The sequence below is a fragment of the Aythya ferina genome (assembly GCF_964211825.1).
Source record: "Aythya ferina genome assembly, chromosome: 5".
NCBI classification, from domain to species: Eukaryota; Metazoa; Chordata; class Aves; order Anseriformes; family Anatidae; genus Aythya; species Aythya ferina.
The window spans coordinates 63,034,440-63,050,475 of record NC_140301.1 but is presented as its reverse complement, the minus strand read 5'-3'; the positions used below and the strand labels follow the sequence as shown (position 1 = coordinate 63,050,475).

The 16,036-nt window shown below is 45.2% G+C and overlaps 1 long non-coding RNA gene across 3 annotated transcripts in view; it reads right to left on the bottom strand.

Moving 5' to 3' along the window:
- Positions 1-738: 738 nt before the first annotated feature.
- LOC311437804 overlaps positions 739-16,036 on the bottom strand; it is a 47,189-nt gene continuing 31,891 nt past the window's right edge. For 2 of the 3 annotated variants that reach the window (XR_014693720.1, XR_014693721.1), the window contains 3 exons: positions 15,695-15,802; positions 15,469-15,603; positions 739-4,112 (listed from right to left, as the gene is read on the bottom strand). This is a non-coding gene — a long non-coding RNA (uncharacterized lncRNA). The remainder of the gene's footprint in view (positions 4,113-15,468; positions 15,604-15,694; positions 15,803-16,036) is intronic. The other variant, XR_014693722.1, reaches the window with a different exon arrangement.

Genomic DNA, 16,036 nt, shown 5'->3' with positions numbered 1-16,036 from the left:
TACATCCATCTCACCTCCTGCAGTAATATTTACCTCCCGTGGGTAAAGACATCCTCATTTGGGTGCAGGGGCCTGAAACATCTTCCCACACCTCCTCATTGACAGCCTGCTGATGACTTCTTTATGAGAGCCCTGCAATTCTTGCTGTTTGCTTGCCATTGTGCCTTTAGCACAGAGTAATCTAGAGACAGGATAAACCAACCCAGACAGATCAAGGAATCCCCATGAGATGGATGAGGGCTTTTGCTCTCCCATGCCCACTTCCAAGAACACCTAGACACAGAGGATCCAGAGCACGCAGTGCTTTTCAGGGGGAGTGGAACAGTGATGGGTGTATTAATTCTTAAGCTTTCCTATCTATTTCACATGAGCTTTCCTCTCCTGAAAAAAAAAAAAAAAAAAAAAAAAAAAAAAAAAAAAAAAAAAAAAAAAAAAAAAAAAGTCAGAACCTTTTTTTTAATTTTTAAAACTAACTGAAGTTGTGCTCCATAATAAGTCACATCCATGGAGTATCAGAATACGCTACTCGCTCCATTATTGTCAGTTTTGTTTCATTTGTATGAAAATGTCCATAAATGATGTATTTCCATAAATTAGTTGATATTGTGCTAACAAAACATTACAGATTGGCACAAATTAAAAGATTTACACCTACAAAGTCTCAATTCATCTTGAAGTTTAATTATAAAAATTTATTGTTAACTTTCTTAGTAAAGGTCTTAGTAAAGGTCTTTCCTTAGTAAATGCCCCAAGACAAGAAATAATTATCCTAAAATGCAAACATTGCTCCCAGAGGTAACCAGCACAAGGGTTATTTATTGGCTAATAGGTATCCCAGCATTTGGTATCATGCAAATCCTTCATCATTATCGAGTTTTAATTTACACCTTTCATTTCCTTTTGCTCTACTAAATCCATTTCTGATGTTGAGTGTTATCTGTAATCACAATAATGGTACCTCTTTTTTTTTTTTTTTTTCCTTTTTGGATACATAAAGTTGGCAAGAAAATAGCTTATCACTTAAAGACATGAAGGATTCAGGGCTTTGCAATGCTTTCTGCAACTCAAAGCCATGTTAAATAAGTTTCCAGAAGCTAAATCTCTCTGTGGGCATCTTGATCTTCTTTATGTCAGGGTCTCTGCAGCTCACCAGTTCTCACCCCTCCTTCCAGCAGCCCCAAAATCAGACTGCATTTTGTACCTTCCCCATGGGAAGGAGAACAGACAAAGTACAAAATTCTTGCCACCAGAGTTAACCCCACCAAGGTGGAGGACCCTTGATATTAGCTATGGGACTCCCAAAACCCCAACCTTGCAACTGCCCAACCCAGCTGCATCCACACCTAAGGGCTGAAATGGGGGAATAGGTGCACAAGCCATCACCTCAGCACGGAGCACCAAAGCCAAACAGATTATCAGGGCTTTGCACCAGCTGATGGCAAAGGCAGTTCTTCCTTCCCTTATTTCTTCCCAGGGAACATTTGGAAGACAGGAAGCAGGATGATACTTCAGCTTTAAATAGAAAAGTCAGCTTCTTCTTCCAGCACGTAGGGAACTTTGCAAAACTCTCGGGGATTTGCACCGAGACAGGGATCCCATATGAGCAACTGCTGCTTAGCACAATCACGGTTATATCCCTGCTGCTGCCAATATATCACTTGTGAGGGACTGAGCTAGCTTCACACTTGGCACAAAATCCCTAAGAGAAACTGAGCTCCACCCAAGGAAATCCAGCTTGGAGATGAGACTGCCACCGATTCACCCCAGCTCAGACATCCAACATCTCCTGCTGCTCCCTGCAGGTTCAGGTGGCATCAGCCCTTAAAGAAATCAAATGCCCAGAGGCAATACATGTCACAAAGAGCTATTTCTTTCCCAATATAAAACTATTTCGGCTATATAATTATTTCCAGTACTTGACCAGAATTAACTGCAGACGTAGTGGTACACACTCACCATCAGCCATTTTCTAGCTTCAGTGCAGGCACTCAGACCACATTGTTGTCAGTGCAGTTCCCTGCCTTGATCTTGTATCCCTGTGAAGCATGTAATGTGCAAAATTATATGTGGACGGGATGGTAGCTTCATAAGGAGCCGTGCCACACACTGTGGTGTCTGGAACACCAGTGTGTGCAGTGACACACTGCTCAAGGTGAGGTTTCCTTTCCATTTTGCCACCAAAGGAGAAGGAGCAGCCCCCAGGAAGCCCTCTGGACTGCGCTCGCCACAACCGCAGGGTGTTGGCCACACATCTTCCAGCCCATAGCAGATCAGGGCTCCAGCACTTGCTACTCAAAACTCTCGTAACATCCATCTTCAGCAAAGCACCCACCACAAACCAGCTTTGTCAATCCTGCAGTCTCCCTGAGCTAAAGGTCATTTTATTACATGTAGCAAAAAGAAATTTGGCCGGGATTTAATGTCAAGAATAGGGGTCATGGCTCCTGGATTTCTGTTTCCAGCTCTCACAGAAATTTGGGGTGTTGCCTAAACAAGACATTTGTGCCTAGTTGTCTGAGCGCCCACACGGAGACCGAGAGACTTGCGGAGGCTCAGCGTTTCTGCAAACCATACCCTTGCTTTGTACCTCCAATAATCCAGCCGAGCGCAGCATTGTGCTGCCTCAGCAGGAACACAGAGCCTTTTCAAGGCTTGTAAAGCTCCAAGATCATCTTTAAGAAAAACTGTCACAAAGCAGTCGTGCTTACACACCATGCAACATCCTCAGGAGCCTCCTCACGGACCTTCACCCCCAGCTTTGCCCTCCAGCACCAGCCACAAAGCCTTGCCACAGTGCAGGAGCTGCAGTTGTTGATGGTAACCCCAATTTTTCTTTTTTCTGCTTACAAAGCTGGGCAAATGCTGTTGATTGTGAATTAATATTCACATCGAGTGCCTGGAATTCCTGGGTACGTCTCTTCTGGGCTGGCAGCGACAGCTCCGTGACGGTGATTCACTCGGACACGGCTGAGCGTGCTGCCAGCAGCGCCCAAGTTCAGCTGCTGCTGATGCAGAAGTGATTCACATTTCTGATGTTGCTGTCAGACAGAGGGATACAAACTTGTGCAGTAAGAGAACAAATACCATGAGTCACCCTTTCTTCTTTCTCTTAGAGACATTTGTTCAGTGCTCTTAGCCTAATTGCACCTGGACTTCTACACGTAGCGTTCGGAAAGACAGACGGAAGAGTTTTGTTCTCTGACGACTTCAGCCCTGCCCACTGCTCCTCCCGTGGTGGGCTGGAAATGGCATGAGCACGAAACCTGTGGGCATGGCAGCAGCTTCACCTCGGACTGTGTACTCTCATCAGTTCTGTGGGCATTTAATGACCTTACATGTATATTGCTTAACACTCAAATTCAAAATATACGTCAGATTCTCAACATCTGTAGCATCCATTCTAGACACCATCACACAGATAACTATATGGGAAAAAACAACTCAGTTCTTTTGTGACTGCCATAAAGACTCCTAAAAACTCAGATATTTCCATGGGGGCAAGTCAGGTAATTACACAGTTAGGAGAAGGTGGATGGGGAGGTGTAGATGTACAGCACATCTGCACTGCACAAACCCATCCTGCCCCATCCTGCTCCAATTTATAGCCATGCAGTCATGCTGCTCACATCAAAATCAGTGCTCAGCTCAGTGGAGGCTGAAAACAACAGGCACCCTTGGAAACCCCCTTCTGCGTAAGGCCTGATGCTCAGACCTGCTAGTTTCTGCTTCCAAAAATATTTAAACCATGGGACTGATCCCTTGCACAGATGCAGGGAGATGTTGGAAGGATAAAACACAGCTAATAAATCAAGGCAAATGCAAACGAGCTAAATGGCTCCTTCAGAAACTTTCTCCAGTCCTAAATTTCCATAACCTAGTGAAGAGGAGTTCATGCCAGCACTTCCATTAAAAGGGATATCATAAACAAATTCTTGTTTGAGGCAGGTTTTCTCCTTTTACTGTTTCACCACAATCACTATTCATAGCCCACTTCTCACCTTCCAGGCACATTCATTCTCAGCTCTTCTTGTGATGTAAGCAATTATTAGCCTCATTTTATGGATGAGGAAAATGAGGTAGAGAGGTTAATTGATTCATCCATAGGCCCAGCACTATAGAAACAGAGAAAGATACAGAGAGATGTTTTACATTTATTAGTTTTAATACCCTCTCAGTCCTGAAGAGTTGGACTTGGATAATTAAGGCAACTGGCTTTAACAGGCAGCAATGTGCGAGGTAGAGAACCAAGACAGCTCTTCAAAACCACTATAAAAACACTTCAAAAACAACTTTTCTCTGCTGTACTTGCATGTACAGGATGGAGAGCTCTTTATCCCTGCTCATTTGGGATCACAGATCCAACCTGCAGCTCCTGACAGGAGTTCCCTGGAGGACATGGGAAAGCCCTGCCTGGGCACGGAGCCCTGCAGGGAGGCATCTCCTGCACTTCTCAATGGCCAGAGTGCTCCCCAAAGCACACTTGTATGGTACTTGGAGATATCTCATCTAATAATCCCATTAATTCATGTTGTTCTTTTGTGAACTGTATTGTGTCAGCTAAGCCTTGGCATCTGAAAATCATAATTTCCTACATAATCCAGTGTGTGTGCACCGTTACTGAAAAGCACCTGGAGAACTTCTTAACTTCAGATTCTTAAAAACAATTTGTGTGTTAATGCAGAGATTCCCAGAAGAGCAATTGAACAGAGATAACTTTAAAAAAAAAAAAAAATCAAACTAATCATAAGCTAAAAGCAAGCTGGCTTAATGGCTAATTTTCTCCAGCTGCACCCACTCTATGAGAAAAAACTCATAGAAACCCAGGGACAAGACAATAGGGCTGCCTGGCTAACATCATGCCATGAAGCTGGTTGGGCTTAGGCATCCTTTGGGTCCCAAATTACTACACAAGTTGGCAGCAATGGCCCAAAGCAAGAGATCTCCTGTTCCTAGTCCGTCATTACCCCAGCATGTGCTGCCACACTAAGCCCTCGGTGAGCACAGAAACACCCAAAAACCCACAGGATCCAGAGGGACATGGCAGTTATCAGGCAGGCAGTAGGTTTATATGTATATATATTTGCAAACATCGATAAACAGTAGAACCTGCTAAATCATCTTGGGGATGCTAAAAGTTTACACTTCAAAGGCAAGACTTAGGGGTGGGGGACAGATCTTGGGCAAGTAAATGCCCTGGAGTCTTGAATAGTACTTTGAGGACACATCAACACCTGTTTGTCTTGTTCCCTGGACTCACTGCCAAAAACAAGACTCTGGGAAAGACGCCACACACCACCATCAACCCCAATCAAATGTGGTCAATCTCCTGCTCTTGTGTTATATTATGAAGTCAGTCTGCTGGTAAAACACAGAAATAGGCAGCCAACACATTTGCCACCCACACTGCATGGTTCAAGCAAGCTACCACTACCAAAATCCCTAGTTAGAAGGGAACCATAGATGGCCAGCAGTGGTCAGACCAAAACAATAAGTTTTCTGAACAAAGATACCAAAAGCCCTAGGACTTACTGTTCTGGATAAACACACAACCCATTTCACCTCCTCTCTTGAACTGCCTGCATGAGTAACTTCAACTTCTTGCATGTAAGAATAACTTAGAAAAGTAACAAACATTCCTGCTCAAATAACACACAGCATGCCTAGAGAAGCTTGCAGGCTGCCTCCTATCCTTAAATTCGTAAGAAGAAGCCAAGTACATGCCTTTTTGCCTCTTGCCTTTTGCACAGAAATGAAACACAGCCCTCGTGTACAGATAATAATAAGCTACTTGAACTCAGCAACAGCCTCCTGCTGTTCTCCAGACCTCTGAAGGGACTGGCACAGCACACGGCTGAATGTCCACCGGTGCTATTAAATTATTTCTGTTAAATACCTCTATTCGAGGCCATCAAAGGCAAAGTGCCTCTAATTGGACTGCACTGGGGTGCTTTAAACACATGGTCCCGGTGAGATCTGAAGCAATCCAAGCAGAAGGAGAATATCCTCCCCAGGGAGCTCACGTAGGGAACCATCTTGCACCAGATACAGACTCAACATCGCAAGAGACAGAGCATCCCTTAAAAATGTACAGGATGATTTGCAGAGAATGGCCACTATACTTTCATAATTTTGGGGTTTCTGAGACATTACCACCTACCTTCTCATCACAAGCTCTGCAATAAATAAATTTAATGGTGCCTGCCCCACAGCCTCTGGTCTAACGACCCAAATCAGTGCTCCCCTGTATTTTGAAGACACAGTTGCCACCTGATAAGGATTCTGGTTCTCGCTAATTGTCCCTTGTAATAAGCCTTCATGAAATTTAATTTCTTTAATGCTTTTCTCTAATCTGACAGATTTGAACAGTCCAATATTTGGCTCTGTGTCAGCATTTATTAGAATGCCTACTCTTATTTTAAAAAGAAACGCCCAAGAAAAAACAACAGTGATGTTCAAAAACAAATACAACCTTGACAGAAACGGGTTGGAGCAAGTCTGTTAGGATGCCAAATCAGAGCAGGTCCAGTTTTGAATGAGAGCACCACTTCTCCACCACAGCAGAACCGCCTTTTCCTAAGCCATTCCCACAGCTCACCCCATCTATCCTAACAGATTCAGTCTGCAGTAGGTACAACGATGGCATTGATGACCGCACATCGCATTAATTGATCACATTTCTCTCTCTGCCTGGCTGTGATGAGCACCTCTGCATCTCCATCAATGCCTCGACCAACCCCTGCATCAGTGAGCCCCTTTGCACCCCTCATCACATCAGAACAAATATTTAATTCATCAGACAAATCAAGGAGCTTAATCCAGCATCTGAGCACTGGATTATTTTTTCTTTTAATATGTATTTTAACTGGAGTGCCAGGCACCGGGCTGATGAGGTCTGCCAGGTTTCATTTGGGGCAGGTGGGCAGCACAGCCGCCGACAGGGAGTGTTACCCTGCCTGCTGCAAAACACGACTGTCAAAGACCATACTTGCTTGATGCTTAAATTATTAATCCATTCTCTCCAGGTTTGTTATCAAATCATCTCAATTGTTTTGCAGTTTATTAAAAATGTCCTGCACATCTGGTCTAATCAGCCAGAGGAGAATTGCCCAATTTGCCTGTCAATAGCAATCCCAGGCTATCAGCTTGGTAATCGCAGCGCTTTCCACCTCAGCAGCTCCCATGAAGGGTGCTTTAATCACTGCTGATGCAGAAGGGACTCCCCCAAGCACTATAAGCCATCACGCCACTCTCCATAGAGCCTTTTGGGGTGGAAAACGCAGCCCAGCAGATGGAAATCTATCACCATCAGCAGTGCTTTGGTTAAACGTCCACCTGCATCTGCCTTCACATACCAATCCCAGCTCCATTCCTGGGACATGGGGTATTGGACAAAGACTCACGGCATCACCTTTCTTACACACCACAAAACCCCTGAAGTCTGGAATTTCAGGTGCTTACATGTAAATCCATAAAAGCCTCGCAAAGACAATGGCCCAAGGAGGCCCATGCTAAGGATAAGCCACCCAAAGGAGAAGACAGCTTCTTCCTGGTACCTGGCTGGCTGCTGGGGGTGGCCCGCAGCAAGGGGCCATAGCCTGTATGTGTCTTTTCTTCTCACCAGGGAGAACCTCATCTTCTGTTACATATTCTCAACCAGTTATGAGACTTAAGATTTCCTCAATGCTTTGAAGAGTTGACTTGTGTTAAATACAAGCATAAGGAGTTGGTCCTAGGAAAAGGACAGGGAAAACGTGGTCCTAGGAAAAGGACAGGGGAAATGTGGTACTCCTGCTTGCTGCACTGGTGTAGAAACAAAACCAAGCTACAGGACATGAGGATCCACCTCCCTGCTTGAACCATGAGTGTGCTGCCCGAGTCTTATCCATTAATCCAAGACCTTCTTTAAGTTTGAGACAAGGAGTTACCTGAGAGAACTGATGCAGAAATATTTAAAGATATCTGTTTTCCACATATGTTGTTGGCATATGCACAGCAGTTATTTTACAACAGAATTACCTGAGACAACTCCATGGAATGAACAGAATTAGAAGACATAGAAGGCATAGAAGGCACGAAAGCAGCCAGCTCTGGAGAAAGCAGGTGCAGAAGCAGCTCGCTCCCTGCGCAGATGAAGGGCTACAACATCACAACAAGTCACTAAGTACCTGCAAGTCAGAAATGGTCCATTATTTTCAATGAACAATTTAATTCATTAAACACAGCGTTTCTCTTTCTGCTGCTGAATGCTCTGCCATCAGATGATGATGCTTTTAAGCATGATTGCTGTTTACAATTGTCCAGAAAGCCTGTTGCTCCCACACTCCATGTTTCTCATTATTTTCCCTCCAGTAAGAGTGTCACTCGGTGGGCAGGTTATTCTTCCCCAGCTGCATATTTTGAGGAAGAGGATTTATGAAGTGCCAAAGACCGGCAATTATGAGCAATTGTAAGGATCTGTTCTAGATCTAAGGTATAATAAGAGCTGTAAAAATAGCCATAAAAACACACTCTGTGTGACACCTCCTGTGTTACTGAAAGGGCTTTTGCCTTCTGCGGCAGAAAACTTCACCTCCCCAGAGTGTATTTGCTCAGGCCATTGTAGCACAGCTCAGGGACTAAAGAGGGAGGTGACAGAGATGTGGGGTGGAGGAGCTGGTTTCACACTCAGTGAGCTTGAGCCAAGAGCTGGATGCCTATGAGGAGATACTAGAGAGACAGGCAAGGACTTGATAGGAACAGAGAAACCAGCCTGGACTGCAGCAGGTTGGTGAAATATCAGCATCAAGAGATATAATTTGTACTGGAGGAGTGGATAATTCATGAACTTGTGATTGGAGATTGGCAACACAACTCTGAAAACATGGAAGAAATCTTGCAGATTCTGAGGCGTGTGAGGTAGGAAGCAGACCGGGAGCAGAAAGTGTCCTGAAAGTGAGGAGAACTTTTCAAAAAGCACAACAATCCCCAGGCCTTGCAGCCAGCCAGGATCTCTCAGTGCTGGCTACTGTGGGAACACAAGGCAAAAAAATCTTGTGCTTTTAGGGTTTCCTCAAAGTTCCCTGCTGAGCTAGGCTAATGGACACGCAGATTGACTGAACATTGCCAAAAAAGCCCTGTAAGAGCTATGTAAGTGTACTCCAAAGAAAATAGGAATGCTCTGACATCTATTATTTAGTGACTTGATATATATATATATATATATATACACATATATATGCACACACGCACACATATATATATATATCATGGTTTTCAAAGCAAAACAGTGATTCAGTCCGCCTGAGTAGGTCCCAAATAAAAAATTTGACAAAGAATTCAATTCAAAAGCCAATTATCTATGGGGCTATTCTGGATTTCTTCAGTTTCTTTGGCCTTCAGAGAATGTATGATTGTATAGCAAAGGACTCATAAATCAAAGTGAAGGTTGCAAGTACAAATACCTCTGTCCTCAGCACGTCACCTGAGTCATGGACAGCCAGGCTGGTGACAGAGACCAGACCCTATCAACTCGAGTCCTTTTAGGCATTATTCTTTGCAAATTATATCAGATATCCATGGGGATTGTATGATGAGTAGCCTACCTCGGCAGGGTGCAGGGCTCTGACACAGGAGGTTATTTCCATGAATTTATCTTTTACGTTAAGCCAATTAATCATCCATTAAGAACTGCAGATGCATGCAAGTTGAAAGCACACAGAAAATACAATGGGCAATGCAGCCTTTAGAAGACCAGAGGGAGAGCTGAGCTTTTCAATGTTCTGAGAAATGCCTTTTTTGATGAGGGGTATTCAACACCGCACTTCTAATTTGGGGGATTTGGGGTGGGGCAGCAACAGGACAGGGTAATTCTGCCCTGTGCCCATCATGTGGTAGAAGCTAGTTCAACTCCCCTATATCCAGAGCAGAAAATAAGTGCAGCCACTTAAACAAGAAAGAGTTATCAGTGTAGATGCTCTGCGGGATCCAGCCCTTGGATATGACCACAAGGAGAAGTTTCCTAGCTCGTTTTCAGTTAAAGATGGGTAAACAATCATCATAGAATGGTTTGGGTTGGAAAGAACATTAAAGATCATCTAATTCCAGCCCCTTGCCATGGGCCCACTAGGTCAGGTTGCTCAAAGCCGTATCCAGCCTGGCCTTGAACACCCCCAGGGATGGGGCATCCACAGCTTACCTGGGCAGCCTCAAAACCCTCAAAGTAAAGAAATTCCTCCTTATATCTAATCTGAACCTACCCTTTTTCAACTAAAACCATCACCCCTCACCTTATCACCCCACCCCGTGACACAGAGTCCCTCCCCAGCTATCCTGCAGCCCCTTTAGGCCCTGTCAGGCCGCTGTGAGGTCTCCTGCAGCCTTCTCTTCTCCAGGCTGAACACCCCCAACTCTCTCAGCCTGAGAAGTTACACACCAGGCTCGGACAAGGTGTGAATTTGGTTTCTCTATAACCCTTATGGTTTCATAACAGCCATTTTGCAGAAACAGACTCATCATCCCACCCAAGCACATAAAGGTTCCAATAACGACAAGAAAACTAAAACCCTTAATCTCTTCCTCCTTCTTCTCTTTGCTGCCCATCCTATCCCTACCAGAGCTGGAAGTCTGCAGGAGCAGAGATGGCAGTGTTTTGTGGCAGTCTGTCACTTTCTGCTAATCTGCCAGTGCTGAAAATCATTTTAAATCCATTCCTGTCTTTTTGCATTTGCATAACTGTCTAGAAAGAAAACTCTAAAAAGGCAGAGCCTGATTTAGTGTGAATGAACATGTCATAAAACATTTCCAACTCTGCAGCACTTATGTAAATCTTTCATGATTTAAAAGTTGCCAAGTTACCAATACTGTGAGTCTTATAAAGTACTGGCCTTCATGCTCAGGGTATACAGAGAGACGATTTCAAGCGAGGCTTCCCTTCACAGTAGCTATGTTTGTTTCTCCCAGAAAATAAAAATGTTATACGTGGAAATTATTTGCATTCATCTTCAGTGCTGAAATAGATTTTGGGAAGGTCGAAAAATGCACTGACAGTTTTGGTGAAGAACAAGGATGTTTATCAAGGCATTTTTCTGCTTGGAAGGGAGTTATGGTAAAAAATGTTTTTGTTTGGTGCATTTAGAACAAACAACTCCAAAGCACATCTACATCTTCCTCTCCTGAGCACCTGTGTGGGGCCGCAGGGCTGCTCTAACCCCTGTGGGCTGCCCAGTCCCAGCCTGGGGTCAACTTCTGCCACCAGCCATTGCAAGAAGGACCTGAAGCTCTTTTGAACAGAAGATGTCAAAGGAAATCTGTCCATAAACCTCAGTGCAACATCTGTGAACACCAGCTTGGCCTCCCCTGTTTGCCAGGCTCACAACCCTACTGTTGTGGAGGAGCACCACACTGCAAAGAAACCTGGCAGCAGCAAGGAGCTGGAAGTGTTCACATCACCAGAGGAGCCCTCTGCATATATCTACAGCTCCTAAGCACCAAGCAACCTTCACCCTGCAGCAGACCCCAATGCTGCCCACTCAATATCAAAGTGCTGTGACCACAGCAAAACACAACTATGCCTCAAACAGAGGTACCCACCCATGTTGGACATCACACTTTGGGATCACACAGGCGCTACATGGAGTGAACAAGGGGATGTGCCTTACTTCACACCCTGAAACAGAGCCATCTCTGCCCCCAGAAGCAAATAAAAGGGTGTTGGCAAAGGAGCTCCCTTCCCACCCTTAGGCCAGGAGCAGCCCTTACCCTAAAACAAGAGCCTTAGCCTTCTCCTCACAAAGAGGGTGGCTCAATATGCTTTCCCCCACCCCATCACTCTGCACTTTTTTCACTTTTCCAAGAACACACCTTTTTCCCGGCGTCCCTCACCTCGGATGCTTGCTGCAGGATTTATTTATAAGAACGATTCTTTTCCCTCAAATTGGCAGAACACCTCTGGCAGAGGAGCTGGGAGATCTCAGAGACAGATTTCCCAGGGAGATTTCCCACAGCAAGAACTACCTCTGCTCCTGAATAGAAGATGATCGCGGGCTCTAAAGTTTCTCTCAGCACTTGAAGCGTGAGTGATAACAGACAGCTTTGCTTCACATGCCAGTGCAGCAGTATCAGGGAAATCACCGTAGTCCCCTCTAAGAGAAAAATGCAAGCTGCCAGCACAGTTTGTTTCCTTTGGCTCCTGAACATTGTCAGCGTAGGTCCATCAAACCCTATTACCAGCTCCTAACCCAACCAATGTTACAGACTCAAAAATCCCTGCTCCTTGCACGACGTGCATTAGGATGTGCAGAATCTCTGCTTTATGCCTCCGAAGATTTATTAGAGAGACAAGGTTTTCAGAAGGAAGCAGCACCTCGTATTTAATCAACTGGATGCAGCTGAAAGTGTAATGAGTGCACTCACAGGCCCAGAAGCTTCTTTTCAAGTGTGACACAGGCTGAAAACCACAAGCTAAGCACAGATTAGGAACAATTGCTCCAGGTTTAAGTTAATTATATAAACCAATTAGGCAATCTAAGGGGAAAATGCACCTGTAACAGAGCACAGAAATGGTGAGCACCCTTCCTGCAGTACAGGGAAAGGCAGGAAGTTAGCATATATGATACTGAAAAAGCTCACAGTGGAGGGAAAAAAAAAAAAAAAAAGTGTCTTGAAGTCAGTATCTCACTTGAATTTAGAATGTTTTATATTCAGAGCTATAAATTTTTACCTCTCCGGATGCCTTCAGAAGGTTTTATAGCTCTATTTTGAAGAATAAGCTGCAAGTTCAAGTGTTTGTCTTTCTCCTGTAGGTATTCCCACTGGACTGGGGTCATCATGAGGTTTACTTCAGCTCCTATCACACCATACTCCAGCACTGCACCCAACAAAGTCTCTCAGCAGTCCCTAGGAACAACAGGAACCCAGCTGGCCACACCACAGTGCAGAAGCACAGAACAGGGGGCTCCATGCCCCTTCCAGTGCCCCCCGTCTGTGGGTAAGTGCTCAGCTGGGAATAGCCATGAGTTTGTTTCCTATGTGAACACTTGCCTCGAATCAGTGTGGTTTAAATATAACCTACAATGCATTTGTTCCACCTGTTGTCAATCTCAGAAAGTTCTGTGAAATCCTCCAGAGATTCCTCTTTAATAAGTTTATTGACTTTATGCCAGAAGCACCACCGAAAACAGAGAACGGGGTCTATTTAAGTGAGACAGATTTCACAGCAGAGCAGCTAAAAATAAAGCCCAGAATAGGAAACAAAAATGTTTTCAGCATAAAGGAGCAGGCTCACCATAAACATTTTTGAAGCAGGATCCTCTTCACAGCCAGCAGCCCTCCTGCCACCCAGGCAGCATGAAGAGGGCTGTGGTTCAGCCCTGCGAGGGCTGCTCTGCTCCTTACAAGCAGTGCAGAGTTCTTCATGAATGTAGTCAGCAGCAGCAGCTGCTCCTTTTATTCCAACAGCATCTACTCCCTGGATAGACCATGGATACCCTACCCCTGGAGAGCAGGGCTGTCTCGTAGAGAAGCCATCCTTATGCTTTTTGACAGCATTGCATTACTTTAAAGACAAGGAGGTTGATGCAACGTGTAGGCAACCACTTCTGCATGCACAGCCAGGACTTGATTTCCCCCATCACCCCCACAGGAGATGCATTACTTAGGCACATTTCCTACAGCATCACAGCAAATGGTGTCCTGCTGCCCAATAAAACGGGAGCCTCACAAATGAGCAATCTGCTAGGATCCTGTTCTCCCATTCAGGTGCTGCTTCTCAGAATTAACGACATCGTATCTTAGGGCCAAACAGCACAGCAGCTACCAGCAGGGACAGAGAGACAGGCAGGAGCACAGCAAGAGCAAACAGTCACTTAATCTTTGTTTCGTTGGTAACCCCGGGTTAAAAAGACAACAAATATCAGGTTCACGCAGGCAAAAGCAGCCTCAGGCATGTGCCACCTGCGTCCCCAGCACACCTGTGCTTCTAAGCACATGGCAGTGCTGTTAGTGCTCTGTGTGCTCACCCCATCCCCTCACACCAACGGGATCCAGGCTGAGCCCACCCAGCTGGGGGCAGGCAGGACAGACAGACTGCATTGCCCTGAGGAGGTGCCAGCAATCCTTCTCCACAGCCTCTGCCTTGTCACTGACTGGAAAACACCGAGGTTTTGACATCAGCTTCAACAGCACAAGTTCAGCATTTCCCTCTCCTTTCCAACAAGGAATCGGTGCAGCCCTTCTGATACAATGGAGAAAAAAAATGAAAAAGAGTTCAGAAGAACTGTGAAAGGACACATGCTAACAACTCATGTTCTTTTGCAGCTCGCAAAAGCCAGTGCAAGATCAGCAATTGTAGGTGCTGGCTTCAAGACGGCTGAGCACTGCACCGAGCTGTACCCACGGCACTCTTCCCCCCTCCCAGAGGCAGTGGGTGGCAAAGCTGAGTGCCTCAAGTACCTGCTCCCATCCTGCTGGGCCTCCAAAGCTCCACAGATGCATTTCCAGGTCTCTCCCTGCCCTCATCTTGTCCAGACTGGCTGTTGTCAGATCTCTTCCTCCAACATTCCCTTGCTGCTGCCCCCACCATCACATTTGCTCCCCTCTAGAAACCTTGCAGCCACCCCAATAACCACTGGCACCTCCCAGCCCCCAAACATTCCCATTTCCACCTCAAAAATTTTTTTGCCACCATCAGAAGTTTACCTGTGCTGCCCAAAAATTTTTACATGGATAAAACCAGATTTCCTGAGGCATGGAGGAAAGCTTGAGCTGCCTCTAAACTTCCTATCAGATATTGTATCATATACCATCAGATTGTCAAAACAAGAATGAGATGGGTTTGGGATACCCACAGAATGAATTAGTATGGTGCTGGTGTGTGTTACAACGATGCAGTTACAAACACAGAATTTGCCAAAGGTTTGAGTTACTTTCCTTGATTGAGAGCTGCAAAGGAGAAAAAAAAAAAAAAAAAATGAAGCCTGTCTCCAGCCAAAGGGCAATAACCCACGGCTGCACTTTCCGAGCAGGCCGATTCCCTGTTATATTACATTCCCGTGGCTGCATGCTGAGACACGTCGCATTATATTAAAAACAACAAAACCTGCAATCTGTTTCCAGACCAGACATCAATAAAAACAACCGTAACAATCAGCACTCTGGGTACCTGTGAGAAAATTGATAATTTAGTACCTCCAAAGAGCTCTTTCCATTAGAAAGACACCGGTAAAAACAAAACCAAACAGCATCTCCAAATGTGCTCATTTCAGAGCTTTTTGCAGCACACGGGGATGAGAACAACCAAATGGATCTGGAAACGGGGCTGCCCCCTTGTGCCCTGTAATGGGGAGGACAGGCCAAATGACAAAGACATCTAGAAAACTTGCCCAGGTTCAGACACAACGTTACCCATGCCTAAAAACAAGGGAAGACGACACTTGTCCTTCAGCTTGGATTAGTCCCCAAATCAGAAATTAAGTTCCCCACGCAGAAACTCACTGTTTTGTGGCCCTTTTGCTGCTTGGCTCACTACGGACACCTCCAATGGAGCTACCTGGACGCCAGCTGCCTTCCAGCAAAGAGCTGTAATGGACCAACGGGGCCATGTGCAGAGGTGCAATATAGCACTAGTGCCTGGAAGGGAAGAAAAAAAAAAAAAACCTTTAATCCCAGAGCGACGCTGGTGAATGATGCTGTGAACAGTCCCCTGCCTACTGGCACCTACCTCAAAAGAACAAGCTCACAAAGACAGAGATGCCCGTTCAATTTGCTGCTGTGTAAGGAATTATCTACAGCCTTCTTCAATTAGCACAGTCCTTTGGAGGAAATTTGACTGCAAAGCAATGACAGTGATGCTGGTTGCCACCTACTGCCAACTGGCCTTCCCATCCCAAAAATTAGCCTTACCTCTTTCAAAGAAGTGCAACTGAAATCACTGGGAATTTCCACACCCTAAGCATGCTCCAGGAGGTGCCTCATAAGTCTTTGGTATGCAGCACTTGTAAAGTTCAGTATCTAGTAGTAAAAGTATTTCTGCAAGGCAAGCTAACCATGCCTCCACACTCTG